Genomic DNA, 20,994 nt, shown 5'->3' with positions numbered 1-20,994 from the left:
CCCTTTACATACTGCATTACCCTTTCAATATCCTCATACACTTTCTCTATCTGTTCATCTTCAGCTTGTGATGTCGGCATGTATACCTGAACTATCGTTGTCGGTGTTGGTCTGCTGTCGATTCTGATTAGAACAACCCGATCACTGAACAGTTCACAGTAACACACCCTCTGCCCTACCTTCCTATTCATAATGAATCCTACACCTGTTATACCATTTTCTGCTGCTGTTGATATTACCCGATACTCATTTGACCAGAAATCCTTGTCTTCCTTCCACTTCACTTCACTGACCCCTACTATATCTAGATTGAGCCTTTGCATTTCCCTTTTCAGATTTTCTAGTTTCCCTACCACGTTCAAGCTTCTGACATTCCACGCCCCGACTCGTAGAACTTTATCCTTTCGTTGATTATTCAATCTTTTTCTCATGGTAACCTCCCCCTTGGCAGTCCCCTCCTGGAGATCTGAATGGGGGACTATTCCGGAATCTTTTGCCAATGGAGAGATCATCATGACACTTCTTTAATTACAGGCCACATGTCCTGTGGATACACATTACGTGTCTTTAATGCAGTGGTTTCCATTGCCTTCTGCATCCTCATGTCATTGATCATTGCTGATTGTTCCGCCTTTAGGGGCAATTTCCCACCCCTAGGACAAGAGAGTGCCCTGAACCTCTGTCCGCTCCTCCGCCCTCTTTGACAAGGCCGTTGGCATAATGAGGCTGACTTCTTATGCCGGAAGTCTTCGGCCGCCAATGCTGCTTATTTATCGAAATTTAGGCAGTGGCGGGGATGGAACCCGGGACCGAAGACGTTTTGATTATGAATCAAAGACACTACCCCTAGACCACGGGTGACATAGTTTTCACAATTATGCATGTCTATAGAGGCAGCATGGCTCGGTATTTCTACAGGGGACTTCCAACTACTTGTTGAGTCCATGCCACAACAAGTTGTTGCATTTTGCCAGGGAGAAGGACATTCAACATGATGGTAGGAAGTATCCCATGACTTTTTTCACCACAGTGTAGTTGGTCATGGTGATCAGGAAGGAAGTCATAGGCTTGGAATCCATCAGGCATTGGGAAAAGTAGTGTTTGCAGTGTTTGATATAGGTAAGGCCATGGACATTAGGGATGTTATCATAAAGGGAGGTGGTATCATTAGTGATTAGCAGGGCACTGTGTAGTAAAAAAACAGGAACTGTGCTGTGGGGCATTCAAGGAGGATACGGCTGGTGTCTTTTATATAGGAGGATAGGTTGTAGGTAATAGGCTGAATGTGTTGGCCTGCAGTGGGGTCAAACTAACTGACCACAATAGGGTGTCCTGAGTGGTTGGGTTTATCGACTTTAGGAGGCATGTAGAAAGTAGGGATGCGGTGTGTGGTAGATAGGAGAGAGACAGACTTGGGAGAGAAGTTCTGAGATGGGCCTAAGGATCTGAGGAGAGATTGGAGATCTTGTTGGATTTCTGGAATGGGGTGGCAGGATTTATAGCTGGACAAATCTGGCAGCTAGCTGGGTCCTTCTGCCAGGTAATCGGTGCAGTTCAAAACCCTGGTGCTGGAGCCTTTGTCAGCAGGTAGGATTATGAGGTCGAGATCAGTTTTTAGGTGGTGGATTGTGGTTCTTCCAGGGGACGTAATGTTAGCTTACTTGTTGAGGTTTTGGGGAATGATGGTGGGGCAAGGTGTGAGATTAAGAAATTCTGAGAAGTCAACAGCGGTTCATATGGTGGCAGTGGGGAGGGGGGATCACAGTTGGGTGAAGGAATAACTGAGTCACACAGTGTTCATCATTGGTTTTGGATTGTGTCTGACTAGGAGGGTTGGTGGCGAAAAGATTGCTTCTCCCATCATGTGCAGTTGCTTCCAGTCTAGTCTTGGCAGCCAGAGACAGTGGTCATATGTGTGTGTGTTTTTTGTCTACTTCATCAGTCTTTTTGTTGTGCCTGTCTGTGACCCAACATCTCCACTATATGGAGAGTAGCATTCCATCATTTTCTAATATTGTCATTATTCCATCCACACTTTTATATTGTTTGGTTTTAAATGGAATATCCTGTATACTCAGACTTCTATCAGAAAAAAGGACGTCAAAAACAGTGCTGTACTTTCTATAGATGTATAATTTCTTGACAGCATAAATGATAATTAGAAAATAATGTCTCCATCTCACAAACACAAAAGGTTTTACTTGTGTGAGAAAAAGAGGAAAAGGGAAAATAAAAAGTTATTATTTCTGCAAAACTGCTGTTTTTATATTTGAATAATAGATTTAATGAAACAAAGAAAGATAATATACGCTGAAAGGATAAATTTCTGTGGCACATAGGCTTTACATTATTAAGGGGGATGCCATGAAGTTTGAGAATACTTCTTTGAGATATAAGTAATTAGCTCTCTTCATTTGATTTTTTGTATTCCAACTATAAGTTTCCATTAACATACAAATTCACTTAAAATGGAACATTACCTTACTTAGTGTCCTTATGATACCAAACCTACCTCACTCTTCCTCGTTTTTTTTTTTCCCCCAACCATATTATGATCCATAATTACTTCCTCTTTGTGTGCCAAATATACAAACGAATGTATAGAACTTGTTTGTAGATCACCTAGAGAATTCCCTTCTTCCCCACTTGACATCTAAACCCTTGTTTGGTTTAGATACATTCATGACATCTTCCTGATGTCGATTCATGACATGGATAGCCTTTGCTCCATTCTCCAGAACATCAACATCTACTCTGAAATATGCTTCATCTGCTTCTTCTAACTGAACAAGCTACCTTCCCAGATTTTGTGAATTTTACCTCTCAGGTGATTCCAAAAATACCTCTGCTCACATCAGCTGTATCAAATGGAAAATTCAATTAAGAAAACTGTTAAATTACAAGAAGACAGACTGGCTGAACAGTGCTTACTCTCAGGATCTGAAATTCTTAATACTACTGGCAGAAACACTAAAAGCAGAAAAACCGATTCCTAGCTTTCTTGGTTGAAGAATGTTCAAAAGGAGAGACAGATATTCAGAACCCACAATGGGAAGGCCATCTATGAAACACAGAAGAGGCAACGACACCATAGGACCATGTTCCATAGGGCCTGCCTTATTTTAGCCGTGGGGTTCCACAATCAACTTCTTGATTTTCTGAACTTAGAGTAATTTGAGAAGTTCCTTTTTAAATATTTAGGGTTCTTAGACAGGCAGCCTGGTAGCTGCAAAATGCTTGGCTAATTTATCAGTGATGGACATCCTCATAGGTTCAACCCTTGTGCAACTAAATGCTCAGTGCTGTTCCCTAACAGAAACAAAGTTGTAACCAAAAATGGTTGGCTAATTAATGACCTTTTCTAGTTCCTCTTATGTTACAGAAAGCATTGTGCATACCCAGTGTAGTGACAGTACTGCTGATTGCAGCACTGTGCTCAGGTTTGGAGAAAACAGTTCCATCCCCCTACAGTTATATATAATGTAGTTCCCTTCAGTTCAGAACACCTTCCAAATATTTCCCAGAGCCCCATGGCTACCTCAACAAGCACAGCAGCCAGTAACATCATAATCATCAGAATTCTGTTGGCTGCATTCTCAAAAATTTTGGAAAGAAGTGAAATATGTCTTGAAATAAAGATGAATTTTGATTTTTACAGATGGAATAACTATTGCACATTTAAGCCTATCAGGAAATCTGCATTAAATCACTGATAGACTACAAAGATACCTCACGATGATTTTAACAATATTTTGATAATGATGGGTTTCTATTCACCATAAAGATGACACGCTGAGTTGCAGACGGCCACAATGAAAAGACTACACATTCTGCCAGAGCCTTCTTCAGAAAGGAAACACACATACATTCACACAAGTTAGTGTACTTCACTCTCACATGACCATTCCAGCCAGAATTCTGGCTGGAGTGGTCTGAGATGCCAATCCTGTATCTGTGAGATATGCTTGCTAGTGTGACTGTGTGAAGAATGCTTTGGCAGAAAGCTTCATGTGAACAGTTGTTTCATTATGCCTGTCTGCAATTCAATGTGTCATCTTTAAGGTGAGTAGCAATCTATCCTTTCATAATAAATATTCTTGATATTTCAACCTGGAATTTTCCTTCAGAATGATCTTATCAAATCTACTCAGTGATAAATACTCTTCTGGTAACACCATCACCATAACCAGAAAAAATTACCACTTCTAAGGTGCTGAAAAACTTTTGTATTTTTTTAATAGCTGCAGTATTGAACCTGAAGCCCATCTGCAAAGAAAAATAATGTCTACTGTAATAAATCTAAAGTTTTTGTATTTGTATATTTATTAATTGATGAAATGGCTGTTTACACTCTGAAGAAGTAATCACTGAAGCTTATGAACAATTATTTGTTTTGTTATTTCTGTCATGTCTGTTACCTGAGGACTTAACAAGTACCACAATCATTTCTCTCCTTTCCTTTTGGTGAATCTCTGTGTTGTTGTAGCGGTTTTCAGGCTGAAGACTGGTTTGATGCAGCTCTCCATGATACTCTATCCTGTGCAAGCCTTTTCATCCCTTAATTAAATGCTGCAGCCCACATCCATATGAAACTTTTTACAAGTACTGTACTAGTCTCTTGGTCACCTGGTGCAAGTTTTTCACCTACACTGCACTTCAATACTAAACTGATGATTCCTTGATGCCTCAGAATGTGTCATATCCACCATTCCTTCTTTTAGTCAAGTTATGCGTCAACTTCCTTTTGTACCAAGTTCTAATCAGTACCTCCTCATTAGTTACATAATCTACCCATCTAATTTTCAGCATTCTTCTGTAGTAAAACATTGAAGAAGCTTTTCTTTTCTTCTTGTCAGAACTACTTATCAGCGGCATATCACTCTTGTTTAAGGCTACATTCCAGACAAACACATTCAGTGAAGACTTGTGAACACTTATGTTTGTATCCAATGCTAAAAAATTTCTCTACTTCTGCCATCATAAGTTGCTTTACTGCCTAAATACCAAAACTCAACTACTACATTTAGTATCTCATTTCCTAATACAGTTCTCTCAGCATTGCCTGATTTAATTTGATTACATTCCATTACCCTCATTTTACTCTTGTTGATTTTCAACTTGCACCCTAATTTCAAGATTGTCCATTCCATTCACTTGCAGTTCCAAGTCTTTGCTGTCTCTGACAGAATTACAAAGTCCCTGTATAAGAACAAATTTCCCTTATATACTATGATGGTAAAAAGTAAAGTCATATGACATTGTTGGCTGGGAGACCCAAAAGGCAGCTTCAGCCACCTAATCAGAAAGTTTTTTTCCTATCCTTCTTGCACAATTGCATGTTTCCTTCAAGAAGTATGAGAATTATGAGTTTAATTGTATCTGGTAACTGTAGGTGACTGTAATGTGTGTGTGTGTGTGTGTGTGTGTGTGTGTGTGTGTGTGTCTGTCTGTCTGTCTGTGTGTGTGTGTGTGTGTGTGTGTGTGTGTGTGTGTGTGTGTGTGTGTGGCTGTGTTTAGTGTAGTGTCGGTAGTGTTGTCTTTGTGTTGGACGATGAGAGGAGAAAGAGGAGACGATGAGAGGAGAAAGAGGATGAAACCTGGTGCTGGCACATAGCCTTCTCATCTCAAATAGCACAAAGAGGGCTGCCAAGTTTAACACCCACATTTGACAGATGGATCATCATCAACAGTGTAACACGGCCTCACTTCATGAGACACTGGAAAGAGGTTTGGAATTTAATTCAGGAGATTGCACAAAGACTGGTGATCAGGGACTTTACATCACCAATTCTCGTCCCTTTTGCTGTAAAGGCTATGGGGAAGCAGCCAACAGCATGTGGCATACCCAAGCAGTTACTTACCCAAGTACTGTCCATGCCTGATGTTGCTTAATTTCAGTGATGTCACAAGAACTGGTGTATTCCACGGGTCAAGGCTATTGGATACTGTCATGGTCATTTCATGAGATGTGTGTCGGAGGAAGTAACATGATGCTTCACATCAAATAATGTTGCTTTGATTCTATTGTGCATAATAGCAACAGACAATCAATACCATAGGGCCAAAATAAGAATTAAATTTGTAAAGATAAACTACTGCAGCAGTGATTACACTTAATAACACAAAATTAAGAAATTGAGAAGTGAAGGAAGATATTACTCTTAGAGTTAGTTAAAGTTGTTTTGCTGTTTAGGTATCAAACATATTGTTAAACAATTTACTTTACTATCATGTGTCCTCTATGTCACTTACTTTGAAGATGTGCTGGTGACTAAGAACCCAAAATAACTTATCTGTTGAAATAAATTAAAATATGACCAAGACTTCAGATTTCATGTTGTTTGACTCTTCTTGGAAATAGTGCATCCAGAATTATAAAACAAATCCTTCTGTTGTGCTGCACAATGCCTCTCTTTTAGTTTCTTCCCATGGAACTGAAGAACATCCCCATGATGCTCTTGCACTTACTACACAAATTGGTGTTAAAAAGCACTTTGCTTTCCATTGTATCCTCTCTACATCCTTTATTAATATTACATGGTAAAGATCCTAGACTGATGGGCTGTACTCAAAATCCAGTCCAATAAGGTTTTTGTAAGGCATATCCTTTGTAGACTTCTTCCTGTGAATCTCAGTTTGGGATGTTTTTCCATGCCTGTTTTTTGTGTTTGTTCCACTTTGAACTCTTTTCAGCCAAATACTCTTAAAGGCAGGATGTTTCACATATGATACAAGCACATATTCCTAGTTCTTGCAGGATGTGTGTCAGTTAGGTCCCTCGGCAGACATCGCATGAGGGAAAGGCTATTCTGCCTAACTGAGCATAAACTAAGATGCAATGTGATTACATTAAGCTTAACTTTATTTGGTCAAAATGATGTCCTTCTGCAACAAGAGCAGCCCAGCATCTTTTGTAAAAAAAAAAAAAAAAAAAAATGTCAAACACTTGCTGACTTTCAGTTGTGGATTGTTTCATACACCTTACAATTTACCATTCCCCTAAAGATAAAAATCATGGGGATTTAGATTGGTGTGAGGGATGACAAAGTCAACTATGTTACCATCAAAAACACCTAACAATACTGTCACTGAAATAGTGACTGTGTCCTGCATGAAGTAACTGCATCTTTTTATTAACTGTAAGTCTCTGAATAAATATTACAATTCACTGAAAGGACCAAAGTCATGGAATACCTCCTAATATTGTTTTGGACCTGGCATGATGCAGCAACTTAATGTGGCATAGAATCAACTCATTGTTGGAAGCCCCCTAAAGAAATATTGAGCCACGCTACCTCTATAGCCAGTAAGAGTGTTGCAGGTGCAGGATTCTGTTCATGAACTGATCCCTTGATTATGTCCCGTAAATGTTCAATTCATGTCAATTGATCAGGGAGGCCAAATCATTCACTTGAATTGTCCAGAATGTTCTTCAAACGAATTACAACAATTGTGGGCTAGTGACATGGCACATTGTCACCCATAAAAATGAATGGCTGTAAATGGTCTCCAGGTAGCCGAACATAACCATTTCCATATGAAGATTGTATCTGTTCTTTCAGAGATGTCTGAAAGAACAGATACCGTTGGTGATCTTGCAGCTCCCAAAGAATGAAATTACAATGAAATGCAGACCATTAGCTGCTCACAGGCATTGATAAATATCAACAGGAACAGTTGAAAATGTGTACTCAAACCAGGACTTGAACCCAGGATCTCCTGCTTACAAGACAGATGCTCTGTCCGACTGAGCCAGCAAGGACACAGAGGATAGTGCGGCTGCAGGGATGTATCTCTGGCACACTCCCCGTGAGACCCACATTTCCAACTTACTCTCCACACACTACATTTGTAGTGCCCCTGCCCACTATACTCACTACTAGTGGCAGTCAGTGTACCAATTCCCGTAAGAGTTTGAGCAATGTGAGTACATCTGCACTGAAGAAGATCATTAGCCAATAAGCCTTATCTATATGAAGATGGTATCTGTTCTTTTGGACATGTCCGAAAGAACAGATATACCATTGGTGCCTTGAAGCTCTCGAAGAATGAAATTACAATGAAATCCAGATCATTAGTTGCTTACAGGCATTGACAAGTATCAATGCGGACAGTTGAAAATGTGCGCTCCGACTGGAACTCGAATGGAGGAGATCCTGGGTTCGAGTTCCGGTCGTGGCACACATTTTCAACTATCCCTGTTGATATTTATCAGTGCCTATAAGAAGCTAATGATCTGGATTTCATTGTAATTTCATAACCATTTCCAGTCAATGATCAGTTCAGTTGGACCAGAGGATCAATTCCATCCAATGTAAACACAGTCCACTCCTTTATGAGGAGACAACCAGCTCACACAGTACCTCATTGACAGCCTGGGTTGGACAGCTTCTTAGGGTCTGCACCATACTCGAAAACTACCTCAGTTCTTATCCACTGAAACTGGGACTCATCTGACCAGGCCACAGTTTTCCAATCATCTAGGGTCCAACTGATTTGGTCATAAGCCCAGGAGAGGTGATGCAGGCAGTGTGCTGTTAGCAAAGGCACTTGTGTCAGTCATTCACAGATTTCATCACACTATGCTAATGGATATGTCCCACATTGATTTCTGTGGTTATTTCACTTAATGTTGCTTGTCAGTTAGTGCTTACAATTCTATGCCAATGCTACTGCCCTTGGTCATTGACCTAAGGCTGTCAGTCACTGTGTTGTCTGTGATGAGAGACAATGCCTGAAATTTGGCATTACCTTGTTCAAATACACATCAGCAGTTATGTTTGGTGGAAAAAGATTGCTTAAATAATTTGTTTTGCACTAATTGCACACCACACTCCTTCTCCACATCATGCAGAAGCTCTTGATGTGACAGGTGAGGATTTTCAGAACTTCAACTTCAACTGTTCTGCAAGCTCACATATCCTGCTTCATCTGAATAAAAGAGCATTTCAGGAACATCACACACAGAGCACAATAATCAATGGCAGTAATGACATAAAGTAACAGTATCTGAATTGCTCAGTTGTTGCCCTGCTATTACTTTGTAAGGTTTCAGTTTGAAGTTGTACAAAGCTGTTCCTGTCAAGCCAGTTTGAACTGCTAAATGACACAAAAATGTTCTCACACTCTTAATTCATCTGGTTTATTCTTGGTTTGAAAGCGCTTTTTTTAAAAAAAAAAAAAAAAAAAAACATCATGGATCCAGTCTCTTAAAATATCCTTATTAATCAATATCTACAATAGTATATCAAACAATGGAAACTCTAGGTAGGAATATCAACAATGTAGGAAAAGACAGATTGCTATTCATAGTAAAGAAGACATGTCAAGTTGCAGACAGGCACAATTAATTGATATTTACATATGTGTCTATTTTAATTGTGGCAGACAGGCACAATTAATTGATATTTACATATGTGTCTATTTTAATTGTGCCTGTCTGTAGCTTCACATGTTTATGGTAAGTAGCAATCTATACAGCAGTATAATAACTGGAAACACACTGACTCATTTAGTATGAGGGCAAGCCAGTAAACTGCTTCAGACTCTGTTCTTGCATACTTCAGCACAAATAAAAATTGTTGATCCTTCATGTACACCACAGTGAACAGAAACTATACACAGCAAAAAAGAAAAACAATGTATACTCAGTTGCATAATAAATTAGCTACAACATGCACTGTTAACTGATATCAGCATAATGGGTGGAAGCATCATGCAGTGATCAGAGCCTGGGGGGAGAGGTGTTGGTACTTGCGCAGTCCTGGAGACAACATGTGTACCTTACATGAAGCACCCTGCATTTTATGATAATGACTGTTTCTGTTACATTCACACTGATATCATGTAATCTGGCATCAATGCATCACCTCTAGAATGGGAAGTTCCCTTTGTGCATCGCAAGAGGGCATTTGTTTTGCATGCGCCGGTTTTAGCATGGTGTACAAGTGTGGGGCAGAAGATGGGTTTTTGGTAGGACGCTGGTCACAGAAATCTTCTCAGAGTGGACTACACATCAACTTTGCCCACACTTAGAAATGGTTGCCAACTTGGAAAGGCAGTGGGTTTTTCAGCTTCGAGCCAGCTATGTGAATGGTAGTCACATATAAACCCTTTGGTTTCATCACGGCTTCCTATTGCTGGTAGAACATTTCTATGTGCTGGAGACAGGTTCTGCTCCAGTCAGAATGGTAAATCATCAAGGTGTAACTGCTGTGAAACCATTACAAACAATAACTACCAGCATTTGATGGACATTCATGTTGATATTCCATTGGCTTAGTTACATTGTAATGGTGCTCAGTTCTGTGTAAGCAAGTGAACATACTGATTGTGTTTGTAAAATTTGACAGTGTTTGAGCATGATCAGCTGTTCCATCATTTACCTGTAAGCGATGATTAGTTCTCTGTTTGATATTTCAAAGTCAGGTGCCAAGCATTGTGGTACAGTATGCTAAATTTGTGTGTTGCTTTTATTTTAAGACTGAAAAGAGAGTGCTAATAGTAATTTGTGCCCTGTAAATACTGCACCCCTGGGTGGGATCTTATGACAAACTTCAGCTTGTTTTTTCATTTGATGTATGCTCTTGAGTGGTGGAAAAGATGTAACTCTGATATCTTCTCTTAAATTATATGTATTTCTTTTAAGATGTTGTGACATGTGGAGTAATACTGCTTTCTTTCTGTTTTAGAGCTCTAAAACCTAATTGTTTTATTGTACCTATTTGTATCTTGTGGGACACCCAGTTGAGACCTGTGCCAAATGTAAATATGCCTATAACAGCATCTGAATTAAGTTTTTCAGGATGATTCCTTGGTATCCTTTGTAAGTTATTGGTCCCCCACTTGTAACTGTAAATTAGTTGTGGGATGTAATTCAACTCTTGTTATTGGAATTTAATTTTAGGCACAGAGGCCCTTTTAAAGGAAAGTTTTTCTGATGTTTATATTGTCTGTTTTACTTATCAGCACCTTTAGGACTATTTTGAGTCTCACAATGTCTAATTGTCTATTTGACTTACTGGCACTTTTAAACTATTTTGATTTTGATAGTATCTGATTTATTTTTTGGCACTTTAAAACAGGTCAATAATTACCTTATGAGTGATTTACTTAATAATTAAGGAAGCTCAGGTTACCAGTGTGTGCCTTATGTAGTTTGTTGGAGTGAAATAAGTTGTAAACATTTTCTACTGAGTGTGGGCTCAGTTGCTTACCAGTGCTGGATCCCCACATCCTTACCATTTCAATGGTAGGAATGTGTGGCTCAGATTATTTTATATTCACAATCTGTAATAGTCTCACAAGGTGATCATAAGTTTTTAGAGCAGTAATAATCTGCCAACACTGGCATCCAGTCGACATTTGTGAGGTATATTCCAGACAGAAATTATAATTTTGCTGCTCTTCATTTCAATGTGCAGCCAGTGTTCTGTTTCCAGTGGTATGATGTTATTATGCTTATTATTACAGTTAATATAGGAGACTAATTCTGGGACCATGTCATTGTTGCTCTTATAGTTAAGTAATACCATTTTAGCTTTTTCTCTTTCTACCCTGTTGTTGCTGTTGTGGTCTTCAGTCCTGAGACTGGTTTGATGCAGCTCTCCATGCTACTCTATCACGTGCAAGCTTCTCCATCTCCCAGTACCTACTGCAACCTACATCCTTCTGAATCTGCTTAGTGTATTCATCTCTTGGTCTCCCTCTACGATTTTTACCCTCCACGCTGCCCTCCAATGCTAAATTTGTGATCCCTTGATGCCTCAAAACATGTCCTACCAACCGATCCCTTCTTCTAGTCAAGTTGTGCCACAAACTTCTCTTCCCCAATCCTATTCAGTACCTCCTCATTAGTTACGTGATCTACCCACCTTATCTTCAGCATTCTTCTGTAGCACCACATTTCGAAAGCTTCTATTCTCTTTCTACCCTGAAAGGGCAAAACCCTGCGCTTAATGTGGCTAATCTACTTCTCTCTGAGTGTGTCACGTATAGAGGAGATTCTGTAACATAAGAAAACCATATGTATACATAAACTGTTCTTTACCACTTGAGGAGTCACTTCCTTTCCATAGTGCTTAATTATCCTGTTAAGAGTGGCTGCACAATTTTTCATTTGATACTGGAATTTAAAAAACCTGTATCCAGGATCATTGCAGAATCACTTGAGCCTCAGATTTACGCCCTCTATCTGGTTCGAAACCAGAGGAGTGCAACCAACTCTGTGATCAATGCTACAAATTGCAAACCATGCTTTCACTTCATAAGCATAGCATCTGGTTTGTAAAAATCCAGATGACAGGTGTCATTCATGCCAACACTATGTTCAATTTGCAATTGACACACTGTGCTCTCAATAGCTACCTACAGAGCCTCCTTCACATCTCATATGAGACTTCGCAGCAAACATGTTATATGCACACTGTCATCTCTACCCGTTTTCTCAGATATTTCTCTGAGGAGCTTCAGACTTCCTGAATGGATTTATAGTTTTTGCTTTTGGGCGCTGATGACCACGCTGTTTAGCGCCCGAAAACCTCAAACCACACACACACACACACACACACACACACACACACAGTTTTTGCTTACAATGTGCTCTAAAAATTAGATATTTGTCATCAATGTGTCCCTCTGCTATGATATGAAAGTAAGACTGCATTAATTCAAAACAGATGGCATGAATACCATAAAATTTTAGTTGCCCAGGTAAAACATAGTGGTACACAATGAATGGCCTTTACAAGAATGCAGGTTACATCAAGAGGGTTATTTTTTAGGTCTAGATGTTGGGGCTTCATTTGTATGATCATATATTTTTTGCGGAGACAGTCCCTCATGGAAGCCAGAGCGAGAATATTTATCAAGTTTGCTTTTGATCCACTTCTCAAACTTAAAAAAAGTCAAGGAATTAAATGGCTCCTTAATTGGAGGTGGTGTCATATTTCAGTTATTTCAGTTTTGATGTACAAACTTGCTACTGTGTATTTAAGTTTATCAAGAAATTTGCACTTAGTAATTGACTGATTACAAAGGTCAAGGATAGTTCTACCATTCCTTGGGGCTGTAGGAAGGAAAGAGTCCATTGCTGGAGTAAATCTAATGCATCCAGATTCCATTGTTTACAATGATATTCAATATTTTCTGCTACTATGAGGAAGTAATAACTGAAATTGGTGATCAATAATTTCAATGAGCTATCATTTCTCCCAAGGCTGTTATCTACAAACTCCACTTCATTTACCTCACTTTTTGTTTGTTTCTTGTATAATAAAGCTCAAACTGACTTCTGTAACTGAAGATATGCCAGATCGAATCCTTGTGGTGTGAAATTTTCACTCCCAGTATTTGGCCAGCAAGGGAAGGGGTGGTGGTGACATGAAGTTTCTGGTCGCCAATCTCTGCACCAGTGCACTGAATGGAGCTCCAAACCTCTCTGTAGTGTCTCATGAGGTGAGTTTGTGAGACTCAGTTGATGGTGATCTATCTGTCAGATGGGGACATTGCACTCAGTGGCCTCCTTTGTGCTACTCAAAGACACCTGGCATAAGAAATTACCTTTATACTGCTAATGGCCTTGTCAAACAGGGCAGATGAGTGGACAGAGGTGCAGGTCACTCTCTTTTCCTTGGGGTGGGAAACTGCCCATAAAAGGTGGAAGAATCAACAATGGGAAATGGCATGAGGATGCAGCACTCCATTAAAAACACATAATGTGTATCCATAGGACAAGTGGACTGTAGCTGAAAAAGTGTCATGATGATCTCTCGATTGGCAAAAGATTTTGGACTAGTCCTCCATTCAGATCTCCAGGAGAGGCTGACAAGGGGGAGGTTACTCTGAATAACAACAAAAGGATATTCTATGAGTCAGGTCATGGAATGCCGCATGTTTGAACGTGGTAGGGAAGCTAGAAAAGCTGAAAATGGAAATGCTAAGGCTCAATATATTTACAGTGAATGTCAGTGGCGTGAAATGGAAAGAAGACAAGGATTTCTGGTCAGATGAGTATTGGATAATATCAACAGCAGCAGAAAATGATACATTGGGGTAGGATTTTTATGAATAGGGGAGTAGGACAGAGTGTGAGATACTGTGAACAGTTCAGTGACAGGGTTGTTCGCATTAGAGTAAACACCAAACTAACGCTGACAATAATTCAGGTATAGATGGCGAGGTCACAAGCAAAATATGAAGAGATGAAAACAGTATATGAGAATACTGAATGGGTAATTCGGTACATAAAGGGAGACAAAAATCTAATAGTGACAGAGCATTGGAATGTGGTTACAGAGGATGGAGTAGAAAAAAGGGTTGCAGGAGAATATAGGCTTGGTAGTAGGAATGAGAGAGGAGTAACACTAATTGAGTTCTGTAATTTCAGCTAATAATAGTTAATACTCTGTTCAAGAATCACAAAAGGAAGAGGTATACTTGGAAAAGGCTAGGAGATACACGAAGATTTCAGTTAGATTACACCATGGTCAGGCAGAGATTCTGAAATCAGATATTGCATTGTAAGGTGTACCCAGGGGCAGATATAGGCTCACTGTTGGATCACAATTTGGTGATGATGAAGAATAGGCATAATAAGAGACTAATCAGGAAGAACCAATGCACAGTGAAGTGGGATATGGAAGCACTAAGGAAAGAAGAGGTATGCTTAAAGTTCTCCCAGGCTATAGACACTGCACTGATGAAGAGCTCAGTAGGCAGTCTGGTTGAAGAGGAATGGACGCATCTAACAAGAGCAATCACAGGAGGTGGAAAAATCAGCAATGCTCAATGGCATGAGGATGCAGGAGGTGACTATGTGTAGAAGACTGAATAATCAACAAAAGGATAACATTATATGAGTCAGAGCACAGAATGCCAGACTTCTGAATGTGGTAGGGAATCTAGAAAACCTGAAAATAGAAATGCTAAGGCTCATTCTATTTATAGTGAATGTCAGTGATGTGAAATGGAAAGAAGACAAGGATTTCTGGTCAGGTGAGTATAGAGTAATATCAACAGCAGTAGAAAATGGCATATTGGGAGTAGGATTTTTATGAATAGGGTAGCAGGACAGAGTGTGAGATATTGTGGTGAACAGTTCAGTGATAGGGTCTTCTTTTGGACCCCTCTCATAAAAACAGCTGGCAAGTTCCTTGTTACTTAGTGACATGTTTCACATTTGTGAGCTAAAACAATGTAATCACTCACCACTGTGAGACTGAATGCACATGTGCACATGGCATGGTAAGAAAAGTATATAAGCAAAGCATGACATGGTAAGAAAAGTATATAAGCAAAGCAGATAGGAATGGACAATAATTCTAGCAATGATACAGACTGCAAATAAGGAAATGCACTGACATAAGCTGCTATGAGAAACAGCAGATTGTTACTGCCCAGCACTCGGAAACAACAAAGCTGGTCAGCTGTTTGCTTGCATCTATAGAAAATAATTGTAGTAGCAACAAAGTGTTGAACATTCATGCCTGATCACAGAGTGCAGTCAGAGATTTGCACATTCTGTAAAGCAGGAAAGGCATTGATCTGTGGCAAACCTGACAGCTAAGTACAGTGCTGGTGTAGGGATAAGTGTTACAGTCCACATTGTTAAATGTACACTGTTGAATATGGGGCTCCATATCAGATGACCCTATGTGTTCCCAAGTTGACCCAGTGACACTGTCAGTTATGACTGCAGTGGACACGGGATCACTGAAATTGATCCATGGATCAATGGAAATTTGTTGCCTATTTGGACGAATTACATTTGGTTTTGCTTTGGGCGATAGTCATGTCCAGATAAAGGCTGTCATCTAGGTAAAGGGCTGGTCGAAATATAAACGATTTATTGCAGCAAAATAGCCATTATAGTTATACATTAGATTACAATCATTTGAGAGTGAATTCGAAATATACATCGCGCTACGGATGCAGGTCGCAGGGAGCTGTAATATGCTATGAGCAACATTCTCCTAGGCTTCCATGGAGCCTGTGGTAGTAATCGAAGCAACATGACAGCTGTGGACTACACGAACATTTTACAGACTATGCACATCCCTTCATACTATGTCTGTTCACTGTTGGCGATGGCATCTTTCAGCAGGATAACTGTCCTTGTTACAAGGCCAGAATCTTGCTACAGTGTTTCGAAAAACATGTAGTGAACTCACGTTGCTGTCTTGACCATCAAATTTGCTTCATTTAAATCCAATGATTCACATCTGGGAGGGCATCAGTCGCCAGCTGCGCGCCCAGAAACCACCGGCACATAATTTCGGGAATGGCGTCACCTGTGTGTAGACATCTGGTGCTTCATGCACTACTGTAAACATACCCAGGACTTGTCGAACCTACGTCACGCAGAATCGATGCTGTATTGCATTTCACAGGTAAACGAACGTGGTGTTAACCAGGTGGTAATAATATTTTGGTTCTTCAGTATATATGTCATAAGATGTAGCGGATTCAATCATTCCTCATGGAGAAGGAATAACAGTAACCTTTTTGCTGTAGCTAAAGTTCTACCTGCCAATTTCCATTAATGCGCGATGGCACTGGGAAACTAAAGCCTGCTTTTCAACAGCGGTGTGCAAACTGAAGTAGTCTCCTACGGCCTGGGTGATAATTGTAGTGCTGCAGGTATTAGTGAGATCCCACAGTTGTCAGAAATCCTCTCCGTGGCTTCTCATTTGCGTTCAAACAGCAGAATGATTCGCATAGTGCAGAAATACTTGCTATGTCATCTTCCTTCTACAACCATTAGTTCGAATCTGCTTATCATAGGGTACATCATTTGACCACCAGGGTCAGGAATACATGTTCCCCAGTTTACGTCTGAATAAAAATCGGATCAGTGGCAAAACGTTCAATGGATGTCAAACAGTGTTACAAAGTTTGTGAGACATATTACTAGGACAAAAAGTCGTATCTGGACATTAAAATGTTCACTTGCCTTTAATTAAGAGCCTTCGCCTAATTATTCAGTTCTTATTAACATCCCTTACGTTTGTATCATCTTGTCTTTGATTTGTATACGGTCCCAAATAATTTCATGAATATTTATACATTCTGTTTGTGGCTACGGATTCGAGCGAGCAGTTCAGTAAAGCGCTCATTGAAGAGATCTGACATAACTTTTTCTGTAAAGTCAAGATCACCCTTCCTTTCAAGGTTCCTACAAGAATACTTCATTAGTTTACGTCGTTCAATGCGAATCTGCTGAATTTCAGCAAATTCTACATGGTGTTGAGCTAACTGAAAGACGTTGGTACCGGTAATAGTTTTTTTTCCCCGTTAGATTTCCCTGAACCAACTTTTTACGCTCCTGTTTTACAGACACTTTTTTTTCACTCTAAAACGGTAGAAAATGTATCTCTTGATATTCGGAGCTGGTCTGAGCCGTTAACATATAGTTCTATTTCGCATGTTTTGCAAATATTACCATGAACCGGCCAGCGGCTTGTTTCACATCTGATAGCCTCCCGTATCTTGCAAACGTTATGTACCGATGAAATATGTTAAACGCTTAATCGTCAGCTCATGTAAACCACCTTCTGCGGACCACGTGACTTCTACGGCTTCCTGAATGCTTCCCAACAAGGCCAGCTGCTTGTCATCGTTGGCTCACGAAATGTCATGATAACTGTTTATGTCACCACCATCTGTATTCCATAGCTGGTACCTCTAAATTTGAGAGCGAGAAGGATGGTGTAACAGAAATATAAGGGTTTAACGTCCCGTCTACGACGATGTCGTTAAAGAAGAAGTGTCATGATTTATAAGGCAAGGTGATGATGTTCATGCTGACATTGCCTCACTTTAATTCTATTGCACGTTGATGTTTTTTGTTCTTTTTTTTACGTAACTCTTGGTATCCCCGTGTAATCTGGCATGTCATTGGAAACATGCACATCAAGAAACGGAGGAAACCATAATGCAGTTGATTCGAGTAGTAATTGTAGGTAAAAAAAAGTGGCACATTTGCGAGATTTGTTTATTTTCCCAGCTGTTTGTCACAAACATAATACTATTGTCCACAACCATAGGCACAAAACTGAGTTGTCGGAAAATATATGTCGCGATTTTATCCGTGTCGTTTCATAGGAGTGTAGGGCTACTTATGAATTTGGAGTCTTAAGGAACGTAGCAACCAATTTTTGACGTTTGAGGATACTGTATTATCAGATTTATTTTTAGCATGAAGAGTTCAGCCCGTACCTAGAATCTGAACGCACACGAGTCTCGTAAGTCTCTCATCTCCGAGTGACTGACGAAATGGGAAACTTCTCCTAGTTGCTAAATGTGTCAAGCGAATGTAGCCTCTTCTTCGAACCACTGAATCGTTCGTCTGCCGAAATTCGTAAAACGCGTTTCGTCAACGAGGTTTCATCATCAGTTGCCTGGATATATTTTATTAAAAACTGTTTAATCCATTCTCAAAAGGTTGCATTACGCTTTCATTTGCTAGTCAGTCTTCCACCGCACGTAACAGACGCCCACAAGTAATTTTTGCTATGATGGTTGGTACACGTACAAGTATTGCTCGAAGTGTAGGCGTTCCAATGAGGAATAAAAAGAGAGAACGACGGAAGATTCATAGTGCAAACAGCGAAAGGACGCTGCCTACGCAAATGAGTGACGCACGATGACTCAATGCGTCGTCTCCTGTCCGTGCGTTGAAGTCCCGGCGGCTGTGGCCATTCCGCGACAAACAGTAGTAACTTTGAGTGACAGTTGATGTACACTTACATCAACGAACCGCGCAAAGGAAGCAACGGTACACGTACCTGCGTGTTCCTGTAGGAGCGTCTGGTCTATGTGGAAAGCAGGTCACCGATTAACTGTTCTGATTTAGAGGCCTGGCAGCAGTTGTCCGCTCTGGCCCGAGTTCGTCGCCCTGGCATCCGGCACACGTTTACGCCCTCCTGATCCACTCGCGCACTCGAGAAACAACCGCGCACAGGCACATCCCAGTATTCGCTAGGAACGAGAGCGCCTAGCCCTCTCTCGCACGGAGCACCACGTCGACTGGATTCCTGTGCACGCGAGCGGCAGAGGCAGTGGGTGGGGGAGCGCTGCCCCTCTACCTGTAGGTACAGTGTCCACACAAAGCACAGAACGGCCGCGCGCCTTTACCTGAGGCAGCGGCGGCGGCAGCACGCAGGCTCCATGCGGCGTGCTAATGGTGGGAGGACACTGTCGCTGCAATCAAAGTCGCCCGCAGCTACCGCCCTCCAGCCTGGCGACAAACCAGCCACCCGCACACGATGATTCCCTTATCTGCGAGGGCCACCTAAGTTTCCACAAACTATCACTCGATGGCGGTAATGAGATGTGACTAGGGCGACCAGAGGCAATTGTTTAAAAAGGAGGACAAATAGCTTCAAAAAGGAGGACAAAGGAAGAAAAAAGAGGACACATCAAACGGGTCAACTGCAGATGAGAATACCTCTCGCCAGCTTTGGACAAGTCACGTGACTGCCGGGAATTACCGGTAAAACTAGTAGTTAATTGTTACTGATGGTCAGGTGGTGGTTAACTGAGTAATATAAAAAAATTAAAAATATTGATTGTGGTGACAGTGTGGCGTCAAGTGTTTTGTTATGACAACAACACGGAATTGTTTACAAAAACGAAAAACGTAAGACCATTCACCTCCCTTCATTCGACGCACCGCTACCAACATCTACAATTCAAACAGCAGCTGACGAAATGTAAACTGCACTTTAACCTTCCGAATACAAATAAAATGAATGACTATGAAACAATGAAATAAAACCATGACAGTTAATCTGTCGAGTTATTTCTTACCTTTATTGGCCACTGAGACGTACATTCCAGCTCCACATATCTTACATTCCGCTTCAAATTCATTTCTTCCCTTCTTGAAAGCCGGATATTTGCAGGAAAGGACATCACAAAATGTACACTTTCGTCTAGGCATAGCCAAATATTTTACGTAACTCACTCGGTTAAAAAATACACTCACAAATCACACGTGCACTACAGGAAGCCAAGCCAATACAAAGCGAAGATAACGAAACGAAAATTTTAAATAATCGCTTATAGGTCGATCAACGATAACATCAACGTGTTTATTACGAAGGCTATGCCAATAGTTAAAGTATTTAAGAAAAGAGCAATAGAACGGGACGAATTGTAAATTTAACTGTTTTACGCTCAACTTTACGAAAAAGCCGGACACTGTAAAAATCCTCCCGGACCCCGGACAAAGAGCTAAAAAGGAGGACATGTCCGGATTAATCCGGACGTGTGGTCACCCTAGATGTGACATTACCATTCTTCGCATTGTCATCTCCGGACAATGCTTTTTCCTGACACCTGGGCTATACTTGTAGCCCAGTATTCCCGCATTTAATTCCTGTGCTGTTCCTTCCACGCTTCAGTCCACATTTTGACAGTTTTCAGTTGTGGCTCTACGTGGAATCCAAGGTAGTCTTGGAATGCGTTTATCGCTACCCTCCAGTGCTTGCAGGTTTTCTTCTACCTTGGCAAACCACACCTCCTATGTTTTCCTGTTGAGAAAGTAGTGGAAGATCCGACCGGTCAACCTTGCAGGATTCATACGGGCAATGTGCCTACAAAAACAATCTTCTAGATAAGCTCAAGTACTGTGGTATGAATGGGTCAGTGCTCCAATGGTTTAAATCATACCTAACTGGAAGGGTGCATAAAGCTGAAATAAGCAATTCACATAATATGCAAAAAACTGGTGATTTCTCAAACTGGGGAACAATCAAGAATGGGGTGCCGCAAGGTTCGGTTTTGGGTCCTCTGCTGTTCTTAATATATATTAATGACTTGCCATTCTATATTCACGAAGATGCAAAGCTGGTACTTTTTGCCGATGATACAAGTATATCTGTCACACCCAACAGACAAGAATTAACTGGTGAAATTGTAAATGACGTTTTTCAGAAAATCATTAAGTGGTTCTCTGCAAATGGGCCCTCATTAAACTTTGACAAAACACAG

The 20,994-nt window shown here is 40.5% G+C and overlaps 1 protein-coding gene across 2 annotated transcripts in view; it reads right to left on the bottom strand.

The window, feature by feature from the left end:
- The window catches only part of LOC126475501 (uncharacterized), a 42,640-nt gene extending 23,621 nt beyond the window's left edge, over positions 1-19,019 (bottom strand). The window contains exon 1 of one of the 2 annotated variants that reach the window (XM_050103408.1): positions 18,786-19,019. The gene's annotated coding sequence lies outside the window, so the exon portion shown is untranslated. Of the gene's footprint in view, positions 1-17,440; positions 17,537-18,785 lie in introns of those variants that run through there. The other variant, XM_050103409.1, reaches the window with a different exon arrangement.
- Positions 19,020-20,994: the final 1,975 nt, after the last annotated feature.

Source organism: Schistocerca serialis, chromosome 4, assembly GCF_023864345.2.
Source record: "Schistocerca serialis cubense isolate TAMUIC-IGC-003099 chromosome 4, iqSchSeri2.2, whole genome shotgun sequence".
Lineage (NCBI taxonomy): Eukaryota > Metazoa > Arthropoda > Insecta > Orthoptera > Acrididae > Schistocerca > Schistocerca serialis.
This window is presented reverse-complemented; position numbering and strand designations above follow the sequence as displayed.